The sequence below is a fragment of the Eutrigla gurnardus genome (assembly GCF_963514095.1).
Source record: "Eutrigla gurnardus genome assembly, chromosome: 3".
Lineage (NCBI taxonomy): Eukaryota > Metazoa > Chordata > Actinopteri > Perciformes > Triglidae > Eutrigla > Eutrigla gurnardus.
Window position 1 is genome coordinate 4082479 of NC_139917.1, and position 25299 is coordinate 4107777.

Sequence of the window (25299 nt, forward strand, 5' to 3'; positions counted from 1 at the left end):
ACTCTGACTGATGTTCACTCCCCAAATCAAAATATTACAGCAGAATAGACATGCTGCTTATTGCAGTCGCCTTGACTGTGCTCAGTGTTCAGCTCATCCTTCGTCAACTTCATCATATTTTGCACACTTTGTGATACGTCCTGTGTCTTCCTTCTGTCTGCTGCAGGATTCATGACTGAGATGTTCTTCCTCTGCAGGGCAGTTCAAGCAGACAGGATGACACTTCTCACACACTTTCTCTAAATAGAAACACCAAGTCCCGGCCTTTCCTGTGGACCACGATGGGACCTTATTTCGGAAAAAATATGTACGGTATTCAATGTTGAGAGACAAATGATTTTTCAATCCCGTTTTCAGTTGTGCCATGAAATATGTTTTTTTCAATTTAAAGGATATTTTTCTTACGTGGAAAAAGAGTTGATAACCAGCTTCGTGTGACCGTTATCTCTGATTGCCTTTGTTAGGGTTACTAAAACTGGAAGATACCTGGTATGTTGAACTCACTGAGGAGTATAGGCCTCAGGTGTTTGTTTCGGTTCTCTGTCAGGGTCAGAGGTCGACTGTTGAAGAACCAGATGTAGTTTTTGGTGTCCACCAGGGGACAGGTACTGCAGGTCAGCGTGGCCCTCTGGTCCTCTGTCACCACAGCAGAAGGACTGAACTTCACCTTCAGGCCCGACACAGGATTTAATATGTAAGAAAATACAAAGAGACATGTATGTCCAAACAACATTAACACTGATTGCTCAGAGATTGAAGCCTCTTGTTTGAATGGTGACTGCTATATGCGATATTCCAGTATTTAATCCACCTGTGACAACCACTGTGATTCCAGGAGATTTCCATCCTGCGTTTTCTCCCAGGAGCGTGAATTTGTATTCTGCTGAATCATTTTTCTTCAAGTGCTTCATTCTCAGGATGTGGCTGTGATTCACGTTGTCATGATTCTCCAGATGACCTGCAGCCTCCATCAGCTCCTCAGCTTCATCCTCCTCACCGCTTCGATCTATTTCATACCAGAATTTACGGTTAGCCTCAATTTTGTGTTGTGAATATTCAAGACGAGATGTTCAATGAAGAACCTTCCAGAGCACAGATTATCTTGCTGACATAAATGGTCCTCATTTATATATATTTTATCCAAAGCTCTTTACAGTAATGACTGACATTCACCCATTCATACACACATTCACAAACCGACGGCGGAGTCAACCACGCGGGGCGACAGCCAGCTCGTCAGGAGCAATTAGGGTGAGGTGTCTTGCTCAGGGACACCAGGCACTCAGCTAGGAGGAGCCGGGGATCGAACCGGCAATCTTGCGGTTGCCAGCCAACCCGCTCTACCAGCTGAGCAATATAGATACCTGAGCAAATCTTTAAATAAATGCATTTTTACAACGCAACATTGACCTTTTAAGTTGATATATAGTCATTTCTCCACTTCTCAAAGGAAATGCATTTATTTCCTCCACACCCACCACCATCTGATTCCAACCAGTAGAGGGCAGTCACTATATATTTCTAAGTTGCAGACCAGATTCTAACAATATGTAAACCCTTCAACAGCACAGCCAGATACTAGAGGTAAAACGATTCATTCTATGAATCGATTGTCAGTCCTATAGATTCAACTAAATCGATCTGCTAAAATAAATAAATAGAATGAATCGTTTTGGCTTCACCAATAATGGAGATAAATGCATTTAATCGGATGAATTGTGATTCTTACTTATGATTAATGTTTTAATACGTTTAAGACACTTTCTCCCCTGCCAGCATGTAGAAAAATGTTAAAAATAACTGAGCAATACATTTTTGTATTCAGCATAAAATATTATGCAGGACTACTTTTTTATAGAATAAATATGTTAAATAAGTAATTCTGTGGTCTGTTTATTTTTTCACCTTTCAGAAGAATACAGATAGTCTCACTCGCATTATTGCATGTTTATTTCATGGATATAGAATTATGGTTACAAGTTACTGAATCAAATCGTGGTTTACAGAATCGAATCGAATCGTTCCAAAAAAAATTGTCCTTGAATCGAATCGAAGGAGGTATAGTTGGAGCAATTTTCTTAGATTTGAAAAAAGCTTTTGACACTGTCAACCATAAAATACTCATCCACAAAATGTCTTATTTTAATTTCTCAACCAGTGTTACTGACTGGATGAGATCTTACCTGTCAAATAGAGTTCAGTGTGTGAGAGTTAGTGGTGAGACATCACCACCCCTGTGGAACAAACTGGGTGTACCCCAGGGATCTGTCCTGGGCCCTATTCTGTTCAGCATCTACACTCAACAAAAATATAAACGCAACACTTTGGTTTTTGCTCCCATTTTTCATGAGATGGACTTAAAGATCTAAAATTCATTCCAGATACACAATATTACCATGTCTCTCAAACATTGTTCACAAATCAGTCTAAATGTGTGATAGTGAGCACTTCTGCTTTGCTGAGATAATCCATCCCACCTCACAGGTGTGCCACATCAAGATGCTGATCTGACATCATGATTAGTGCACAGGTGTGCCTTAGACTGTCCACAATAAAAGGCCACCCTGAAATGTGCATTTTTTTGCTTTATTGGGGGTCTGGGGACTCAGAACCAGTCAGTATCTGGTGTGACCACCATTTGCCTCATGCAGTGCAACACATCTTCTTCGCATAGAGTTGATCAGATTGTCAATTGTGGCCTGTGGAATGTTGGTCCACTCCTCTTCAATGGCTGTGCGAAGTTGCTGGATATTAGTGGGAACTGGTACACGCTGTCGTATACGCCGGTCAAGCACATCCCAAACATGCTCAATGGGTGACATGTCTGGTGAGTATGCTGGCCATGCAAGAACTGGGACATTTTCAGCTTCCAAGAATTGTGTACAGATCCTTGCAACATGGGGCCGTGCATTATCTTGCTGAAACATGAGGTGATGTTCATGGATGTATGGCACAACAATGGGCCTCAGGATCTCATCACGGTATCTCTGTGCATTCAAAATGCCATCAATAAAATGCACCTGTGTTCTTCGTCCATAACAGATGCCTGCCCATACCATAACCCCACCACCACCATGGGCCACTCGATCCACAACATTGACATCAGCAAAGCGCTCACCCACACGACGCCACACACGCTGTCTGCCATCTGCCCTGAACAATGTAAACCGAGATTCATCCGTGAAGAGAACACCTCTCCAACGTGCCAGACGCCATCGAATGTGAGCATTTGCCCACTCAAGTCTGTTACGGCGACGAGCTGGAGTCAGGTCAAGACCCCGATGAGGACGACGAGCATGCAGTTGAGCTTCCCTGAGACGGTTTCTGACAGTGTGTGTAGAAATTGTTTGGTTATGCAAACCAATTGTTTCAGCAGCTGTCTGAGTGGCTGGTCTCAGACGATCTTGGAGGTGAACCTGCTGGATGTGGAGGTCCTGGGCTGGTGTGGTTACACGTGGTCTGCGGTTGTGAGGCTGGTTGGATGTACTGCCATATTCTCTGAAGCGCCTTTGGAGACGGCTTATGGTGGAGAAATGAACATTCAATGCACGAGCAACAGATCTGGTTGATATTCCTGCTGTCAGCATGCCAATTGCACGCTCCCTCAATGCTTGTGGCATCTGTGGCATTTTGCTGTGAGACAAAACTGCACATTTCAGAGTGCCCTTTTATTGTGGGCAGTATAAGGTACACCTGTGCACTAATCATGATGTCAGATCAGCATCTTGATGTGGCACACCTGTGAGGTGGGATGGATTATCTCAGCAAAGCAGAAGTGCTCACTATCACACATTTAGACAGATTTGTGAACAATGTTTGAGAGAAATGGTAATATTGTGTATCTGGAATGAATTTTAGATCTTTAAGTCCATCTCATGAAAAATGGGAGCAAAAACAAAAGCGTTGCGTTTATATTTTTGTTGAGTGTACATAAATGACCTGCTATCAGTGTGCACTGGATGTGAGGTTCATATGTATGCTGATGATACAGTCATATATGTTCATGCAAAAACTAAAGCCCAAGCTGCTGCCAAGCTCAGCGATACAGTGGTACATGTACCTAAATGGCTTATGTAATGGGAATTTTGGATGTTTGTACTTTATAATCAGAATATTTGTCAGGCCAGACGTTGATCCGCATCTCCTCATCTGACTGTTATGCTATGACGAAAATGAATGCCTGTTTGTAGATGATATGAACATGAGTGCCACATTGACATAAGATAATTTCAGGACTATGACGCCTGTGTTCTGTAAATCTTGCCCTTGCCTGTACATCTGGTCTTTGTAAGATAGGACATGATCCGTCCTTTGGTTCCTCCTCCTTAAAAGGGAGATTGTTGTTGGACTCGGGGTCGTTCCTGCTGAGTCTGAACCTTTGCATCAGAAGGCAGGGGTGAACCTCCTCTGCAGATGAGAATACTTAGTGAAATAAACCTCGGAGAAAAAGCTGATCCTGGTTGTTGATCTTTATTGGGCAGATTCGTTTTTCCACAACACTTACTTGCTCACAGCTGTATCTCAATGTTAAGAAGACAGTCTGTATGTTTTTTAGCAAAAGCAACACTGTATCTCACTGTGAACCCAATGTCTGTGTGTCTGGGGAGGTCATTCAAACAGTTACCCAGTTTAAATATCTAGGCATTATTCTTGACTCTACTCTATCATTTAAACATCAAGTGAGAAAGGTAGTGCAAATAACCAAATATAACCTAGCGAACTTTAGGTATATAAGGAACTGTTTGACAACACCTGTAGCAAAGCTATACATGAATACTATGATAATCCCTCACCTAACATATTGTATGACAAGCTGGACCCAGGTATGTAGCACAACATTAAGGCCTATTTTATCACTTCACAAACAAGCACTTAAAGTCTTGGACAAAAAACCCAAACTTCACCACCACTGTAACATTCTTAAAGGGATAGTTCGGAATTTTGGAAATAAGACCTATTTTCCAAGTGAGCCGGTGTGTTCGAGATGTCTGGAGACGTTTTCAAGAAATTTAATTCAGTTCTTCTAGTTGCCGAGTTCGCTTATGCTATGGCTAGCGCAAGTCAACGGTTCTTAGCTAGACAGGTATTAAAAACAGTCTTGCCCACTCCACAGTGCACCCGAGGCAAATCCATTGTAACGGCAGACTATCGATGTACATATGTGTTGATAGAATGTTTGAAATAAAACCAACCTTGCATTTTTAGGGATTTATGTCTCAGCAGCAGCAGCAGCGTGTCATACTTCCTAGTGTCAGGTATCAGGCAAGGAGGGAGGACCCAAATGCAGGGGCAGTGTGAAAAAAGTCTTTATTATGAAAACTCAAAAGGTGGCAAACGTACCAAAACAAAAGATCCAGGAAAAACAGACTACTCAAAACCTAAACTAACACTACAAACGAAAATCCACTCCACATGGAGGAAAACAAGACTTGAAACATAAACTGGCGTAAAAACAACTTAACTCTGGTGGCATGGAACGTGACGTGACAAAAGACGAATAACGAACTGGCACAAGACAAGGGGAGACGCAGACTTAAATACACAGAGGGATAACGAGCAACAGGTGGCAACAATCAGGGATCAGGGATGACATCAGACCAGGGAACACATGAGGAAGGGCAAGTGACCTGAAACGAGAAGGGAGTTATTTTCAAAATAAGACAGGAAATGACAAGACAAAAACCCAAGACGAGACATTACCTCACCAGCGTGACACCTAGTAGGCTATGTCAGCGGCGGACTGATATCACCTAGCACTTATAAGTTACCGGTTCTATAATAGTTTGTTTACCTGCTGTCATTGCTACAGACGCAGAGTAGCCTGCAGTGCTAGTTTCTTCAATCTCACAGAAATGGACACTTTTGGAGAATATACTGAAACTTTTGAAGACTCTGATGAGGAGTTTTTTTCCAACCAAACCCAACCGTACCTGTACGAGCCTGAATATACAGAGGAAGAATTGCGCTAGAGGGATGCTCAAAGGGCATAACGTGAATGAGCGTGTGCAGACCAAGATAGCCCCCGCTGGAGCTGAGAACCGGGACCGAACAAACGGAGACTGGTGGTGCCATGAGGGAATCCCCCGCAACGCGTCCGAGGGTTTACGGGTCTACGGACGGAGCAGAGGTCCGGGTTCGCGGTGCGTAATTGTGGGTTCGCGTGGCCGTGGGCTGCCCGGTGTTTGTGTGAGGTCCAATCGCTTTTCACCCAGGTCTGAGGGCATGAGTCTCTACAATTCGTCCCGGTTCGATTGCCTATTTACGGGCAGTATTTCGGGCGGCGCGTCTTAGAGTTTTGAGTCCGACGGAGCAAAGTAAAGTTCCGCTGCTGCTGAGAAACTAGTTCCTCAAAAAATGGATGATTCATGCGACGCGAGGTTAGTTTTGTTTCAAATATTATTCTATCAACACAGATATGTACATCGACAGTCTAGTGTTTTAATTGATTTGCCTCGGGTGCACTATGGAGTGGGCAAGACTATTTTTATGCCTGTCTAGCTGAGAACCGTTGACTAGCGCTAGCTATAGCATAAGCGAACTCGGCAACTAGAAGAACTGAATGAAATTTCTTGAAAACGTCTCCAGACGTCTCGAACACACCGGCTCACTTGGAAAATAGGTCTTATGTCCAAAATTCTGAACTATCCCTTTAACAAATATAACTTACTAAGTTGGGAAAATATTTTAAAACACAGTGATGCATGCCTAATCTTTAAGATCATTAATGGGAAGGCTCCCCCACCACTCTGCACTTTTAGTGTCATCTAGCAGCAGAACCACAAGGTCTGCCTTAAGAGGGGACTGTGCAGTCCCTCTTAGGTCCAGTTCCTTTGGCCAATTATGCTTTTCTGTGAGAGCCTCTAAACTATGGAACCAATTGCCAGTGGACATTAAAAACTCCACCTCACACCATACATTCACACACTGTAGCGACTAATTGTCACTTTAATTAGCCGCTTGGAAGCTCAGTGAGGTCTTGTCCGACGCGCTCGTAAATAATCATTCTTTCCCGACGTTAGTTTTAAGTGTTTATTGAACTAACAAATTATATATGACAACAAAATTATAAGTCATGTAAATGAATGAAAAGCAAAGAAACGAAACGTAACGAAGCGGTCAACAAAAATATACAACCCCACTCACCCCCCATGTCTAACCAAGTGCGCCGTGAAACTGAACAGGTGAAATACTGTGAAACCACACCCAGGTGATAATTACCGTAAATGCCAGTAACAAAAGGAGCGTGTGCAAGATAAACAAATAATAATAAAGGCCATACCATTTTTGGCTCCTACACACACCATCTTAAGGACTGGCTTTTGACCATACAAAAATGTGAGCACCTCTCATAATACATTAATGTTTGTCTGCCTCTATACTTTAGCTGTCCTGTAACCCATGGTGTATGTATGATAGTTAGATGGATAGATGGTTACTTTATTGATCCCCTAAGGGTTGTATGGCTGTATGATTATATGTCTTAATGTTTTAATAGAGCCAGTCCTATGGCATTATGTTTTATTGTTGTATATCAATTGCTGTATGATTTAATATGTTCTTCTTTTTTTTTGCCACCATGTGCCTAGTATAACATCTTGCCAAAGGACTACAGTTGAAAATTAGCCTGCTGGCCAACACTGACACATTTACAGAAATGTTGATAAATGTGCACTGTCCTTTAAATAAATAAATGAAAATGAAATTAAATGAAATTGCCATCTACTGTATCGTTAATTGAATCAAATCGCTGTGAAGCCAAAGATTCACACCCTTACCAGATACATTCGTTCTTTCACTTACTCTTCAATGGTGTATTAACCCATTAGAGGAAGCTTATAAGCCCTTTAACATAGGTTGCCTAAAAGTGTAACTGATGTTTCTTAATTTGACTGATACTCACAGGCTTAAGCACCGGGCAGATACTCGAGGCCTTCACAGCACAGGACTCTGGGACCTGTCAAGCTCTGACTCTCAGAGTATCTGTAGGGTTGATCCTCCAGGACCACCTGTAGGCGGTCCCAGGTGCCGTTATAGGACAGCTGGGGCTACAGGTGAGGCTCACATATGTCTCGGCTACAGAACTCTGTTGGATATGTACTTCTGTTATGAGATGGAAGACACACTTCACTGAATGTGAATGTTATTTGAATAAAGACACTACAACATTCTGGCTTCCTGTCGGTTTCAGGATTGATCTAAAAATGTTTAAGCTCTAAAATGGACCGGCGCCACCTTATATAGCAGAACACTGTAATCTCTAGACTCCAGTTTGAGCACCCAACCACCAATGAGATGCTACTAGACGTGCCCAGAACTGGACACCAAAACAGTGGCTACCGAGCCTCTTTTCTTTGGAAGACTTTCTTTTTTGTATGACAACTCTTTGCTCTCTGTTATGTAGGTAAGAGTTGAACCGTAATAATGCATTTCAGGACAGACCAACAGACTACAGGTTGTCTAAAAGAAGGTAGTGGCCAACCAGATTGAAGGCCTTGGTCAAGTCAATAAAAATAGCACCTGTAAGTTAATTTCATTGGATAAAACATATCATTTGTAAGTTTTAGCAGGGCAGTAGTTGTAGAATAATTTGATGGAAAACCAGATTTAAAGGGAGACAAAATATTGTATTCATTGAGGTGGTGTCAGTTGTACATAAATACATTTTTCAAATACTTTTGCAGCAGAACAGATGATAGAAATTGGTCTGTAATTATTGAGTTCCAGGGCATTGCTCCCCTTGTGCAGAGGAATAACACAAGAACATTTCCATATATCAGGAATTTCACTGGTAGATAAAGATAGGTGAAGATATCGCAAAGAGGATACTTGTGAACGATCATTTCAGGAATTTTGCCTCCAAGGCATCTAAACCTGGACCACTTCTCGCTTTTAGACCCTTGATGGCATCTTGGACCTCCCCAGGTGTGGATCGCCCGCACGTTGATGGCATCTCGGACCTCCCCAGGTGTGGATCGCCTGCACGTTGATGAAGTCAAGGATCAGGTATCAGGTTCCTCTTTTCCACCAACGCAAACCTAGTTCCAGTGCCGGGCTGGTGGCAGTGCTGGTTCAGTTAGTCTAAGAACTTCTGAACCTTCTTAGAACCTAGAGAGCCCAGAGAGCCACGTCATTACGTCACTGTATACGTCTGCATACGTATGAGGTTTCCCCAGAAACGCTAGCTAACTTCAAGCAAAACTACAATGGCGGACTACTGTTGAACTACCGCTGCTGGCTTTGCGACAACATCGGCATCAACACCAGACGGATACAACACATTTGTGCTGCTCGTCTTGAACGCTGTATTAATGGATTACATTGGAGTAGAAAGATAATAACGAACACGTTTTGATTGTTATTAACATGGAATGGAAGATGTTAACGCTAGCCCGCTAGCTCTAAAGTTAGTTAAAGTTACCTAGCGTAGGCTACCTGGGATCGATTACATTGGAGTTTAACAAATAAAAATCCACCGATTTCACAATATGGGCGGAGCCACGATCTCACCACTGCTAAACGTGTCATTCTACCTGCTCGGTTTCTGTTCAATGGTTTGAAAACTGTCGATTATACATTTTTATGTTTGCTTGCCGAGTTGTTAATAGTTGTTTTTCTTTCAGATTTTCTGAAAAGGCAAGACTTGCGTTGTGAAAGATTCAAGACCAGCCACTGACCAAGAGCCGGTTCTTTGGCCGTGGAAACACGAATAACATATTTAACTTTTATTTGATTAGTTGTTGTAGTTGATTAGTTTTATCGGATACATTAATAATATTCTTTACTTTATTCCAAAATTGTTTGGGGTTGTGAGCAATAGATTCCTTGAAGTAGTTGGATTTAGAATTTTTAGTCAATGTTTTGCACAAATTTCTCCGTCATCTGGATCCTTGGACTTCCGGTCCACAGCCCATGACCTGCCGTGAAGATGAGATCAGAGGTTCTCCATGAAGATGTCTTCTCTGGATGAGGATTCAGATGGATGTTCCAAGAAAAGAAAGAGCCGTTAACATCACAGCTCCAACGTGTTTTGACGTTGTGTTCTGTAGTTCTGCTGTTGATTCTAAAATCATTCCCAGAATGCAATGCTATTTATGGTTTATTACAGTCATTTATGGGAAACGGCAAGCTACCCACAAATATTGCCCAGAATGCATTGTTTTCTACAGTATAATGCCATTTTAATGGAAAACAGTATGTTACTGTCACAGTTTGGCTGTTTGTTACAGCAACAATAATAACAATAAACAACAATACTTCTAACATGTACTACAACACAGTTCAGACTGTCCAGAGTCAACAGCTGGAAGAAGAAGTTGGTTCTCTATTCTGTCTCTCCTCTCCTCCCCCCCAGTCTCTTCTCCTCCTCTCCTCTCCTCCCCCCCAGTCTCTTCTCCTCCTCTCCTCCCCCTCCTAATCTCTCCTCCTCCCTCCCCTATAAGTCTCTCCTCCTCCTCCCTCCCCAGTCTCTACTCCTCCTCCCTCCCCCTCAGTCTCTTCGCCTCCTCTCCCCCCTCAGTCTCTTCTCCTCCCACCTCCCCCTCTTAGTCTCTGCTCCTCCTCTCCTCCTCCCTCCGCCGTCTCTATTCCTCCTCTCAGTCTCTCCTCCCCGTCGCCTCCTCCCTCCCCTCTTGGTCTCTTCCCTCCACTCCTCCTCCCCCCTACCTCTCAGTCGCTTCTCCTCCCCGTCGCCTCCTCCCTCCCCCTCTCGGTCTCTTCCCTCCTCCCCGCCGTTGAAGCTCAGTTGACCAGCGTCGCAACTGGGCGATGCGCCTCCAAGCCGAGTGTCGAGCAACAACGCTTTTCAGGACAACATTTTGGGTTGCTCATCTGAAAAAAGGCAGTTTTTGTTGTTGTTGTTGTTGTTGTTGTTGTTAGTCTTGAACGAGCCCCCGCGGGAGGATTTGCTTTTATTGTGAAAGCAGCCAGACACAACTGAGAAGTGAATTGAAGATGTTTCGGGAAACGTCGGAGAAACTCGCTTGATTTCGGTTATTGACTCGTCAGATTGAGTCTCCGGGACGCGCCGTCGGACGGACTGCAGGGACCAGAAGAGGCTGTTAGGCGACCACAGGCTGCTGGAAGGTAAAGCATCACACATGTTGCACACCGCACTTTTATCTTTTATCAGCTGTGACATCACTGCATGCAGGTATGGCATCTTTTTATGGAGGCTTATTTGTGTTCATAAAATAATACAAAAATAAATACAAATAAATAAATATATATATATAAATATGTGTGTGTGTGTTTGTGTGTGTGTGTGTGTGTGTGTGTGTGTGTGTGTGTGTGTGTGTGTGTGTGTGTGTGTGTGTGTGTAAAGCGTATCCTTACCAGTGTTCAAATCCACATCCACTAAGTTAATGAAGGTGAACTTTAAGTCTAAGTCTATAGGCTGAAAGTTACATTGTTCTCCTCATCTAGGCTACAACTCTTCACCAGAAAAGAGTTCCCCAAAGCTCGATCCTGGGCCCTCACTTACTCCTCTTGGATACTTCCTATGAATACATGTTTTTATGATTAGTATTGACCCAGGTTGTGTGTGTGTATATCTCATTAATTTAAGGTAAATTATTCATTGATGTGTCAATCTTAACAACTTTTCTTTCTTTACTGATTCATTATATTTAACAAAATACAAAAAGCTAACTAACATTTCAACTCACGCAAATACACACATTTTGCATACAACATAATTTGCATGATTTTGCTACTATTTGCATCTTAACATTGACTTTGTATACAATGTGTGTTTGGTGTGAAAAAAACATAAGACTGTACAACAATGTAATATAACATAAACATGATCAACTCTCCCATATCCTGCGACTTATAGCAACCAGGGCTGGTCTTGCTGACCACAAGGCCACTAAGCTACTAATTGGTGAACCTGTGGACGTAGTTTGAACCCTGTTGCATCCCTGTTTCATAACCGCCCCAGGGTGCTCAGGTAAAACAGCTGATGAGCCTGTGGAAGGGGTGTTCGTGATCAACCAGGTGATCAAATGTGGATTTGAGATGTGGAACTCTTGATGTTGTTCTGCTGTTGGATGAGGAGGGAAAAAAGAAAAAAAAAAGTTTATCCTATAATTAAAAAACACTAACACCAAACTTTCATTGTCCGATGCTACCACATCTACTGCCATCAAAACAGGTGGTCAAGTAGTAAAGCCCGCCCCTCGCTCAGTTTGATGGAGCTGTGCGACTCCACGCCTGGTGCAGAAAAGTTGAGAATAATTTAGCTTCTTCTGCATTGTGAATTGTTTTGAGGGAAACATATATATCCCTAATTAGTTTCAAACCATTCTGTGGAGGTCCACGTAGTGAGGAGGTCTGGTGATGGACGGGTCCGACTTTAACAGGCAGACTGGTGACAGTGCCCTGTTTGAAGTGGTTGTGTTGCCTAAACCTAACTATGTGGCGTTGTAGCATGTTTTCTTCAACTATTTAGAACTTACAACAGTTCAATCCAGAAGTCCAGACGTTGAGTTTAGTTGTGGGGTACGCCATTTTCTAGAAGACAGGTTTTCACATAGCATTTACATTTACATTTAGCACCACTGCACCGACTCCCAGGAGACGAGACCTGGACCTCCCTTGTTTTCCTCCCAGTTCAAAAGTCCACCACCCTCATGACACGACTCCCGAATCACTGATCATGCCTCCTCCTCCTCCCTAAATTATGATCCACCTCCTTCGAAACACCTCCTGACTCAGCTTCACTGATTTTCACACTTTTACTTATTGAACTCCCAAGAGCAGGTTCAGGGAGTGACTGATGGGTGGGTCGGCTCCACTCCACTCAAACCCCCTTCCTGGCCATGGTGGCGGTCAGGGTGACGCATTTAGGGAATGTGGGGTTTTTGTGTGACGGCAGCCGCATGCAGGTTGCAGGCTTGTTGCATCATGCTGCTCTCTGAAGGTTGGACAGACGGATTTAAAAAAAGGCCCTGAGCCAAGCGAAGTCCTTCTGCCCACGCTGTCTGCTGCCGGGTGGGACTGCCGCTCATATATATGTGGAAGGGAGGATATATAGGGAAGAGGAAGAAGAATAAAGAGCGTGAGGAGAAACTGATGGAAAAATAGGAAAGACGTGGAGAGAAAGAAATGGATGAAGGGAGCAAGAGGAGAAAGCCAAAGAAAACAAAGGAGGAAAAAGAAACCAATAAGAAAGTTGAAGACATAAAAAATATAAAAAAGTTAAAAAGAATGAAGGAAGGAGCCCTGGTGGCCTCAGCATTTATTGCGTCAACTTCAACGTCCAGACAGAAACACCTTATTTTCTGTCAACTCTGGAGGGGAAACGTATCCTAAAAAAGAACGAGGCAAAGGATGAAAGAAGAAGGAATTAAAGAAAAAACGTTTACAGAGAGGAGCAAGTACAGAAAAGGAATCCAACAATACAAGAACAAAGGAAAGATGGAAGAATTGAAGAAGGAAGACGAAGAGAACAAAATATACAGCTGAAGAAAGCAAGAGGAGGATCAGAGAAGGAGAGAATAAAGTATAATTTAAGTCTGGAAAGTAAAGAATCATTTAAATCCAATATTATTATTATTAGGTAGAACAAAAAAAGACAAACTGATATTTCAGGGTTAGTCCTCGCTCTTTTTTCCATATGATTTTTCTTTTTGGTGCTTTTTATGTGTGAGCAAGAAGAACGAAGCAGCTAAGGTGGAAAAGGAATGAAGAAAAAGTGAAAGCAGAAATGAAGTGAGGAAGGAAGAATGGCGTGAACAGTTGAACAGGGAGATGATGGCTCCATTCCTCCTCCTCCATCACCATCTCTCATCCTCATTCTTATTGTCCATCACTCTCCTCATCCATTACTCCCCTTATCCCCCTCTTCATCACACCCCTCCTCCATCACTCGTTGGATGATGGAGGAGATGATGGAGGAGGAGAGTGATGGAGGAGATGATGGAGGAGCAGTGATGGAGGAGGAGCAGTGATGGAGGAGTTGATGGAGGAGCAGTGATGGAGGAGGAGAGAGATGGAGGAGATGATGGAGGAGCAGTGATGGCGGAGGAGCAGTGATGGAGGAGATGATGGAGGAGGAGAGTGATGGAGGAGATGATGGAGGAGCAGTGATGGCGGAGGAGAGAGATGGAGGAGATGATGGAGGAGCAGTGATGGAGGAGGAGCAGTGATGGAGGAGAGTGATGGCGGAGCAGTGATGGCGGAGGAGAGAGATGGAGGAGATGATGGAGGAGCAGTGATGGAGGAGGAGCAGTGATGGAGGAGAGTGATGGCGGAGCAGTGATGACGGAGGAGAGAGATGGAGCAGATGGAGGAGACCGTTTGGCTGCAGGCCCTCCGTTGCCTCCTTCCTCTGCTGTTAACACATGGAGGGTTCAGCGGGTTCAGCTCAGCTATAAAAGCTCCACTCCCCCATTTCCTCCCCTGCAGCAGAGGCAGGAGTCACAGCAGGCCTGGTATGGGAGAAGGGGAGGAGGTGGTGGTGCCTCCCCTGGTTCTCCTCTTTTATACAACTCTCGTGACTGCTCTCCTCTCGCTGGACTCGTTGGCTGGTTGTGGTCTCGTTTCTGTGCCCAGCCCTGGACCAGATATTCATTTTTCTCCTCTTAGTTCCTAACCACTAACTAACCACTGGCTCCCTGACCCCCCCTCCTCCTCCTCCTCCTCAGTCTTAGGAATGTCTTATTCACCTCCTCTCTGTCTTCTATCCGACTCTTACATGCTAAAGCTCCCATGCATCTGTGCCAACATCTGCAAATCAACAGACAAATGTACACACATGCTTTGAGCATGCCGCTCACCACACACACACACACACACACACACACACACACACACACACACACACACACACACACACACACACACACAGTCAGCATGTACTGACCACCTGTGAGGTACACACACATCCATAAACCTCCTTTTCTTCTGTTCCATTATCCTCCTGAGAGCGCAGCGCCAGGGCCTTTTACTTCCAAACCAAACATAGACCAAATTCCACAAACCCCACCCCGACACCCCCCCCCCCATTCTTATTCTCCTCTCTGTCCCACTCGCTCTCTTTCTTTTGGGTCTGTGTTTGAGGATGGAGGCCACCCAACAAAGAGATGGACTAAACAATGAGCAGAGAAAGAGAAGAATACATGCATAAAGGAAGATGGGAGCTGTGATTGTGACAAGGGATGACAGATGGGTTTGAGTCAGACAAGGCTCATAAATGTGGTGTCGGCTTCGGTGTCAGATTCAACAGGTTTTTCACTCCACTAGGCTGCAACTACAGGATACTTTGATTGTTTGTAATCTCATGGCTACATCTTCAAACAATTTATTAATCTGGTCCATAAAATAATATAATATTTCCATCACAGTTTCCCACATCCAGAGGTGATGCCTTTAAGTTGCTTGTTTTGTCCAATCATCTATAATTTAATTATCTATAATTATATTTAATTATATATAATTATATATATATAATTATAAATATATATATATAATTTAATTTTATGCAACCTCTGGTTCTGAAAAATATAGCCAATGATGGAGTGCCCCAAACTTGCATTCTCTCTGCTGGCCATGATTGCAAAAATTCTGATTTCATGGAAGTCAATGAGAAGTCTATGACGCTACTTCTTCTTGATTTATTATCTCAGTTGTATATGCTTTAGGGTGTGGCTACCTTTGGCTTTAACTCCTGTGATGACTTTTACTCTTAGCTGTTAAGTTGACCTACCTTGAATTATGAAAGCTAACTTAACAATTTCACAGCAGAAGCCAGATGGAGCCAGATGCAGTTCACTGGTTGCAAAAATTCCAAGATGGCGACAGACAAAATGTTGAACTTGAGGCTTCAAAACCATAGTCCACAACTTATAAACAGTCGATGGTCTAGACTTAAATAGGTGGAATCAGCTTAGGACTTACCAACATGACACCTTTAAGGGTCTATCTTGGGACATTCAGTTCTTCTCACATACCAGTTTTATTATTGGTATTGGGCCCAGAATGTGCTTGTATCTTTATGTAACTTACTAAGTTATTACTTAATTCATTATTATTATTGTGTCAACCAACTAAACGATTAATTGTCTCAGAACTCTTGTCCACTTGGTTATTTAGTGGATAAACTTGCCATGTTTGGCAAGAATTATTGTTGGTTACAGTATAAAACCGTGTCACTGATACTGCCTGAATCTGTATCCCCACATTACATTCAATGGCCAATGTCCATCACCAAAGATTCATTTTACTTACTTACCACACTATCTGCTTCATGGTTCTTGAAAGGTTGTTGTAATGACAACTGATCTATTGTTAATTATGGTGAGGAATAAATGGCAAAATGGTAAATGGCCTCATTTATATAGCACTTTTGTCCAAAGGACCTCTAAATCTGAGGCCATGGTGCTCAGCAGGAAACCGATGGACTTCCTGCTCCGGGTAGGGAATGAGTCCTTACCACAAGTGAAGGAGTTCAAGGACCTCAGGGTCTTTTTCGCGAGTAATGGGATAATGTAAATTGAAAATGGCGAATTGGTGAATCGGAGCAGAGCAGGGGCGGTATTGCAACCGCTCCGTTGTGACGAAAAGAGAGCTGAGCCGGAAGGCAAAGCTCTCGATCTACCGGTCAATCTTCGTTCCTACCCTCACCTATGGTCATGAGGGATGGGTCATGACCGAAAGAACTAGATTGCGGGCACAAGATGCCGAAATGAGTTTCCTCAGGAGGGTGGCTGGCATCTCTCTTAGAGATGGAGTAAGAAGCTCAGTCATCCGTGAGGGACTCGGAGTAGAGCCGCTGCTCCTTTGCAACGGAAGGTGACAGCTGAGGTGGTTCAAGCATCTGTTAACGATGCCTTCTTGGTGCCTCCCTAGGGAGGTGTTTTAGGCACGACCAGCTGGGAAGAGGCCACTGGGAAGACCCAGTCAGAGTTAGCGGGAAAGAGAAATTTTATTTGATTAGTCCATGAACAGAAATTTTACCATTTCTGCCTGTTTTACCTTTAATTATTTACAGATTTAAACATAGCATCATAATATTTTGAGTGGACACTTATGCTGCGTTTACATCAAAACTGAAGTAAAATTTAAGCTTCGAGCCAGAAATTTGCATCACGCTGTATCGTGATAGCCTATTAGTAAACCAGAGACTTCTATGGTAGAAACAACAATGTCGCTGCCGTATTTATGTTGTTATTTGATGACATTACTTTTTGTGTTGATGGAGCAGCTACAATGTTAGCATAGCTAGCACCCATCAATCCAGACTCCATTCAGAAAAAAAGCATTTTAAAGATTGTTTGCTTATCCTCTTGCAGACAGACCTAACAACGCATGAATTCAGACTTGTTTACAAATCACCATCATTATGTAGTTATTTCTGCATCCTTTTTATACAATTTTTAAAATTTAATCACAGTCCTTTTTGTTCATTATGTGTTTATACAGCTGTAGTAAACCAGCCAACATGTGTTTGGCTAGATCCAGTGATCCAGTGGTTTGGTTTCCTTGTGTATCTGTGACTTCAACATAAGCCCCACTTCCTCTGTGTGAAGAAACACAAATTATCCCATGGATAAAACTCATGCGACTCTAACGCAAGATGAAAATTCGCTTCACGTTTAACACATCTGTAGCCCGCGCTCTGAATTACAGTATAAAGTATTGCATCCACTTGAATTTAAATTTAAGAGAAGCAGATACAGACCTATTTTTTGTAATATGTGGGCACCGATAAACTACTATGATATCAACTAGTCCTAGTAATAATTAGTCGTCTTTGTAGTTATATTGATAAATAATGAATTTTCTGTGGTACATGGTATTTTCTGGTGTACAAGCATTGGTTTTCTTGGTTTGAAAAGCACCCATTTACCTTTATTTGACCTGTGACTCCTTTTCTGTATAAATCCAGTAGTTTGGCCACTACTCTGTAGTATATATGTCCACCATAGTGGTCGCTATGGTCTCTGTTTCCATCAACTCCTTCCTCTCCCTTACTCAATTGCCCTACTTAATTAATTTCAGCTACTTGACCTAAATCCAAATAATCAGGGTGGAGTTAGTGGATTACTTTCTTTAGTGTGAAGAAGCCAACTTAATGAGTCACTTTTGTAAGGAGTTTATTTACCTGTGCAGCAGTTTTCCTCCTCCAATTTGCTTTGTGGCAGGATGAAAAAGCACTCTCTGAAGCTTTGAAATGAGTACAAATCAGAATTTATTTTGTTCAAATGGCATGCAACTCTTAGAGACCAATGACTACCAGACTCATAATGTCTGTTAGCATTAAAATGTTATTAATTCTTCCTCTCAACTCTCCGCTGACTCTTTTCCAGCTCATTACTCTGTTATTTGGAGCCTTTTTTCCTCTCTCTCCCTCTTTGTTTCCCCAACGAGAACGAGAGGAACGGCCCACAGTCCAGCTGGGATTGGTTATTATTTACTGGCTTGGCACACACACACACACACACACACACACACACACACACACACACACACACACACACACACACACAGTGGAAACAAACTGGGTGAATCTGCTCTGCACGTAGGAATGTGAGGCGCATGTGTTTGTGTGTTTTAGGTCTGGATGACAGAGCTGAGAGAATGAAACAGAGACAGACAGAAAGAAATTAAAGAGAAAGACAAAACAGACATACAGGGGAGGACAACGATAGAGGGACAGATTGAATTCTGGGATGCAGACTGCTCTCGGCATCGTCTGCTTCGCCTGACAACAAAGGTTAAAAACACTTGGTTTCTCTCTACCAGATCCTCTCCTTCCTTCCTCTGCCTTTCATTTCCTCACGTCCCATCCCTCTCCATCGTCCTCCGTCTTCATATTTTCGACACTGACCTAGAATGTCGGCTTTCGATCCCTGGACCTGGCCTTCATCCTGGTCTCCATCTTTATTTTTTCCCTCACTTCTCAGAGGGTGGCGGTGGATGAAATGATCGGGGAGGGGGAGGGATCTGTTGCTCCGCTGATGGCGAGGAATTACAGGGAGGAGACGTAGAGAAGTTTCTGTGTTGACCTTGTCCCACTGCCAAATGGTGGAATGATGGTGATGGTGGTGCAAGGGATTATGGGTGGGGTTATGAGTGAGGAGAAGGATACATGAAGAGACTAGAAGATCTGTGTCTATGAAAGGAAAAAGTAGTAGAGCAACTACAGTAAGATACAAATCTTCATTTTGTTGCCTAAACCTAATTGCACGTAGTTATGTAAAGCCCAACCATTTTGGATTCACTTTGTTTTACGAACAAATATTAAACCCACGTGTTGAACTGACACTTTAAAGCAACAATGACTGTTCCTTGTGGCTGCTTGGGAGCAGCAGAATAAGCTGTGAACACAGTTTAAGTCACTTCCTGTGTCTGGACAGGTAGCATCTCGTTGGCAGTACAGAGCTTTCCTGCTGTAAAACAGCTGCTCAGTGTGGCTGGAAACCACCAAATAGTAAAGTACACAATGAAAACAATATTAACTTTGGGTATGATTTGCTATACATGAACATAAAGTGTTTCTGAGAGAGACGGCTCAGTTTAGTTTCCCTTCATGGGAAAAAAACAATTCAAACTTTGTCGTCCTCCATTAAGGAATAGGATAGGAATATGACTCGTACGAACACCAAAATAGCATTAGCCTGAAGTCTGTCCATCATGACTATACATGGGTAAGTTTTAGAGCTCGAGAGAGAGAAAGAGGGATGAGGTGGGTTTATCTGTTACTTCAGGCCTCCTCATCACTCCTCTCCATTAGCACACCTCCCATTTGACTGTAAATACTGTACGTGTCTTCTTTTGTCTCCTGTTTGTGTAAAGGCCTCGTATGGTTAACCAGCCTGCTCTCCTAAAAATGACATTCCCACACTACTTAACTACACCGTTAATTATCTTTTATAGGAAACATATTTTGGCATGGATTAGGTTTGCTCTTGATGTATCACAAATTGGTCTTAAATGACTCCGTTGAAGTCCACGTAGGGAGGAGGTCTGGTGGTGGATAGATCAAAAAGCACAAGGCTTTCTCCAGGAGACGGATGTCGGTGTCTTTTTAGAACCAAATGGTTTTGTTGTGTTTTGGTTTTGTTTCAATTTCCCAGTTATTTTCAGCCAAACCAGGATGTTTTTACTCAACCTAACTCAGTAGTTTTTCGTTTCAAATTGCAACCATTTGGTATGAATGGTTTCCCTGGAAATGTAACTGAGAGTGAAGTTTAATTGTAGGGGAACGTTATTTTGTAGGAGACAGGGTTGGATTAGCACATGTCAGTATATTTTTAAAACTTTTGTTTTCAAAACAGGAAGAAAGTTGTTAATTAGTAACGCCCGCCTCTTGCTCCATGTCATTGGCTGCCTGGGCCAAGTGAGACATTGACGAGTGGTTTGATTCTACCAAAGACATTGAAAACTTGAGAATATTTAAACTTTTACGTCTAAAAAACACTAGAAAATGTGGTGCTAGAGGAGTGCACCAGGTGTGCTGTACCACCAGAAAACAATGGTTCTGTGTGCAACATTTTTCTAGGGAGGTGTCGTGTTGTGAGCGGATTGGAGCAATTGGAGCTTCTTCCATTCGAAACATTAAATTCAATACACAAAGTCAAGTCAAGTATTCACTTGTTTTCTGCTTGAAGCACATTTTAAACACAGACATGACTTCCTTCTACATTATTGTCAATCATTTCTGACATATCATGACTGATGGATGGATGGTAAATGGCTAGATGGATGGGTGGTTGGTAAATGGATGGATGGATATATGGCTGGGAAATGGATGGATGTTTGGTAAATGGATGGATGGATGGTAAATGGTTGGTAAATGGATGGATGGATAGATGGATGATAAATGGATGGATTGTAGATGGGTGGTAAATGGATGGATGGTAGATGGTTGGTAAATGGATGGATGGTAGATGGTTGGTAAATGGATGGATGGTAGATGGTTGGTAAATGGATGGATGGTAGATGGTTGGTAAATGGATGGATGGTAGATGGGTGGTAAATGGATGGATTGTAGATGGGTGGTAAATGGATGGATGGATGGATAGATGGTTGGTAAATGGATGGATTGTAGATGGGTGGTAAATGGATGGATGGTAGATGGGTGGTAAATGGATGGATGGTAGATGGTTGGTAAATGGATGGATGGATAGATAGTTGGTTAATGGATGGATGGTAGATGGGTGGTAAATGGATGGATTGTAGATGGGTGGTAAATGGATGGATGGATGGATAGATGGTTGGTAAATGGATGGATGGTAGATGGGTGGTAAATGGATGGATGGATAGATGGTTGGTAAATGGATGGATGGTAGATGGGTGGTAAATGGATGGATGGATGGATAGATGGTTGGTAAATGGATGGATTGTAGATGGGTGGTAAATGGATGGATGGATAGATGGTTGGTAAATGGATGGATGGTAGATGGGTGGTAAATGGATGGATGGATGGATAGATGGTTGGTAAATGGATGGATTGTAGATGGGTGGTAAATGGATGGATGGATAGATGGTTGGTAAATGGATGGATTGTAGATGGGTAGTAAATGGATGGATGATGGGTGGTAAATGGATGGATGGATGGATGGATAGATGGTTGGTAAATGGATGGATTGTAGATGGGTGGTAAATGGATGGATGGATAGATGGTTGGTAAATGGATGGATGGTAGATGGGTGGTAAATGGATGGATGGATAGATGGTTGGTAAATGGATGGATGGTAGATGGGTGGTAAATGGATGGATGGATAGATGGTTGGTAAATGGATGGATGGTAGATGGGTGGTAAATGGATGGATGGTAGATGGGTGGTAAATGGATGGATGGATAGATGGGTGGTAAATGGATGGATTGTAGATGGGTGGTAAATGGATGGATGGTAGATGGGTGGTAAATGGATGGATGAGAGATGGGTGGTAAATGGATGGATTGTAGATGGGTGGTAAATGGATGGATGGTAGATGGGTGGTAAATGGATGGATGGATAGATGGGTGGTAAATGGATGGATGGATGGATAGATGGTTGGTAAATGGATGGATTGTAGATGGGTGGTAAATGGATGGATGATAGATGGTTGGTAAATGGATGGATGGATAGATGGTTGGTAAATGGATGGATGGTAGATGGGTGGTAAATGGATGGATGGATAGATGGTTGGTAAATGGATGGATGGTAGATGGGTGGTAAATGGATGGATGGATGGATAGATGGTTGGTAAATGGATGGATGGTAGATGGGTGGTAAATGGATGGATGGATGGATGGATAGATGGTTGGTAAATGGATGGATTGTAGATGGGTGGTAAATGGATGGATGGATAGATGGTTGGTAAATGGATGGATGAATAGATGGTTGGTAAATGGATGGATGGATGGATGGATGGATAGATGGTTGGTAAATGGATGGATGGTAGATGGTTGGTAAATGGATGGATTGTAGATGGGTGGTAAATGGATGGATGGTAGATGGGTGGTAAATGGATGGATGGATGGATAGATGGTTGGTAAATGGATGGATTGTAGATGGGTGGTAAATGGATGGATGGATAGATGGTTGGTAAATGGATGGATGGATGGATAGATGGTTGGTAAATGGATGGATGGTAGATGGTTGGTAAATGGATGGATTGTAGATGGGTGGTAAATGGATGGATGGATAGATGGTTGGTACATGGATGGATAGATGGTTGGTAAATGGATGGATGGTAGATGGGTGGTAAATGGATGGATGGATGGATGGATAGATGGTTGGTAAATGGATGGATTGTAGATGGGTGGTAAATGGATGGATGGTAGATGGGTGGTAAATGGATGGATGGATGGATAGATGGTTGGTAAATGGATGGATTGTAGATGGGTGGTAAATGGATGGATGGATAGATGGTTGGTAAATGGATGGATGGTAGATGGGTGGTAAATGGATGGATGGATGGATAGATGGTTGGTAAATGGATGGATTGTAGATGGGTGGTAAATGGATGGATGGATAGATGGTTGGTAAATGGATGGATTGTAGATGGGTGGTAAATGGATGGATGATGGGTGGTAAATGGATGGATGGATGGATGGATAGATGGTTGGTAAATGGATGGATTGTAGATGGGTGGTAAATGGATGGATGGATAGATGGTTGGTAAATGGATGGATGGTAGATGGGTGGTAAATGGATGGATGGATAGATGGTTGGTAAATGGATGGATGGTAGATGGGTGGTAAATGGATGGATGGATAGATGGTTGGTAAATGGATGGATGGTAGATGGGTGGTAAATGGATGGATGGTAGATGGGTGGTAAATGGATGGATGGATAGATGGGTGGTAAATGGATGGATTGTAGATGGATAGATGGTTGGTAAATGGATGGATTGTAGATGGGTGGTAAATGGATGGATGGATAGATGGTTGGTAAATGGATGGATGGTAGATGGGTGGTAAATGGATGGATGGATAGATGGTTGGTAAATGGATGGATGGTAGATGGGTGGTAAATGGATGGATGGATAGATGGTTGGTAAATGGATGGATGGTAGATGGGTGGTAAATGGATGGATTGTAGATGGGTGGTAAATGGATGGATGGTAGATGGGTGGTAAATGGATGGATGAGAGATGGGTGGTAAATGGATGGATGGATAGATGGTTGGTAAATGGATGGATTGTAGATGGGTGGTAAATGGATGGATGATAGATGGTTGGTAAATGGATGGATTGTAGATGGGTGGTAAATGGATGGATGGATAGATGGTTGGTAAATGGATGGATGGTAGATGGGTGGTAAATGGATGGATGGATGGATAGATGGTTGGTAAATGGATGGATGGTAGATGGGTGGTAAATGGATGGATGGATGGATGGATAGATGGTTGGTAAATGGATGGATTGTAGATGGGTGGTAAATGGATGGATGGATAGATGGTTGGTAAATGGATGGATGAATAGATGGTTGGTAAATGGATGGATGGATGGATGGATGGATGGATGGATAGATGGTTGGTAAATGGATGGATGGTAGATGGTTGGTAAATGGATGGATTGTAGATGGGTGGTAAATGGATGGATGGTAGATGGGTGGTAAATGGATGGATGGATGGATAGATGGTTGGTAAATGGATGGATTGTAGATGGGTGGTAAATGGATGGATGGATAGATGGTTGGTAAATGGATGGATGGATGGATAGATGGTTGGTAAATGGATGGATGGTAGATGGTTGGTAAATGGATGGATGGTAGATGGGTGGTAAATGGATGGATGGATGGATGGATAGATGGTTGGTAAATGGATGGATTGTAGATGGGTGGTAAATGGATGGATGGATAGATGGTTGGTAAATGGATGGATTGTAGATGGGTGGTAAATGGATGGATGGATAGATGGTTGGTAAATGGATGGATGAATAGATGGTTGGTAAATGGATGGATGGATGGATGGATGGATAGATGGTTGGTAAATGGATGGATGGTAGATGGTTGGTAAATGGATGGATTGTAGATGGGTGGTAAATGGATGGATGGATGGATGGATGGATAGATGGTTGGTAAATGGATGGATTGTAGATGGGTGGTAAATGGATGGATGGATGGATAGATGGTTGGTAAATGGATGGATGGTAGATGGGTGGTAAATGGATGGATGGATAGATGGTTGGTAAATGGATGGATGGATAGATGGTTGGTAAATGGATGGATTGTAGATGGGTGGTAAATGGATGGATGGTAGATGGGTGGTAAATGGATGGATGGATGGATGGATAGATGGTTGGTAAATGGATGGATTGTAGATGGGTGGTAAATGGATGGATGGTAGATGGGTGGTAAATGGATGGATGGATGGATAGATGGTTGGTAAATGGATGGATGGTAGATGGGTGGTAAATGGATGGATGGATAGATGGTTGGTAAATGGATGGATGGTAGATGGGTGGTAAATGGATGGATGATAGATGGTTGGTAAATGGATGGATGGTAGATGGGTGGTAAATGGATGGATGGATAGATGGTTGGTAAATGGATGGATTGTAGATGGGTGGTAAATGGATGGATGGATAGATGGTTGGTAAATGGATGGATGGTAGATGGGTGGTAAATGGATGGATGGATAGATGGTTGGTAAATGGATGGATTGTAGATGGGTGGTAAATGGATGGATGGTAGATGGGTGGTAAATGGATGGATGGATGGATAGATGGTTGGTAAATGGATGGATTGTAGATGGGTGGTAAATGGATGGATGGTAGATGGTTGGTAAATGGATGGATGGTAGATGGGTGGTAAATGGATGGATGGATGGATAGATGGTTGGTAAATGGATGGATTGTAGATGGG

The 25299-nt window shown here is 42.8% G+C and overlaps 1 protein-coding gene across 1 annotated transcript in view; it reads left to right on the forward strand.

Annotated features, from left to right (window-relative positions):
• The first annotated feature begins 10746 nt into the window (after positions 1–10746).
• LOC311011513 (zinc finger protein GLIS2-like) overlaps positions 10747–25299 on the forward strand; it is a 49001-nt gene continuing 34448 nt past the window's right edge. The window contains exon 1 of the mRNA XM_084006513.1: positions 10747–11082. The gene's annotated coding sequence lies outside the window, so the exon portion shown is untranslated. The remainder of the gene's footprint in view (positions 11083–25299) is intronic.